The following is a 719-nucleotide window of genomic DNA, read 5'->3' as shown; positions in this document are numbered from 1 at the left end:
CCTAGAACAGGGTTTTGCATACTCCCAGTTCCCACAGTCTAGAAGTGAAGACTATTTCTGCCCTTGGAATTCCTGCCAATCTGCCTCAGTCATATCATGGCAACTGTTAAATAGCAGGACCATGCGAATAAATGAAAGCCAAGAGATAACAACAGCTCAACACATTTATTCCATCTTCAGAACAGAATCTGGCAATGAACACACAAGGCAAACACCCCTTGCTTTATGCCCCTTAGCTCCACCCAGATTCCCCATGATTGGTGCTGTTGAAACAGTCTCAGACCACCTGATTGGCAGGTTAACTAGAGGGCCAATCGGACGGTAAGATTTCAATCCATTACCCGATTGGCCAGCCATAAGACTGGGCCAATGAGTTATGCAGGATTTTGATCCTGCACAACTTGCATACATAACAGCAACCACTAGGGATGAGCTAAACCAAGGCTGCAATCCTAATCACTGTTTCCTGGGAATAAGCCCCACTGAGCATAGTGGAATTTACTTCTAAGTAAACATGCAAAGGATTATGCTGTAAGTGACTGTTCAGATCTCTTCAATGCAATACTAATCTTTTCTGGTTTTCAACCATTGTTCTCTTCAGGCGACTCACTAGTAGCTATAGCTCAAAGAGCCATGTGTCTTCATGAAAGTGCTATATTTGCTTAATTCAAAGACTTTGCAGGATAAGATATTCTGTGCATTTCAATCATTCCTCCTAG

The sequence above is a fragment of the Tiliqua scincoides genome, chromosome 1, assembly GCF_035046505.1.
Source record: "Tiliqua scincoides isolate rTilSci1 chromosome 1, rTilSci1.hap2, whole genome shotgun sequence".
In the NCBI taxonomy this organism is placed as follows: Eukaryota; Metazoa; Chordata; class Lepidosauria; order Squamata; family Scincidae; genus Tiliqua; species Tiliqua scincoides.
Note: the sequence above shows the minus strand (reverse complement) of the source record.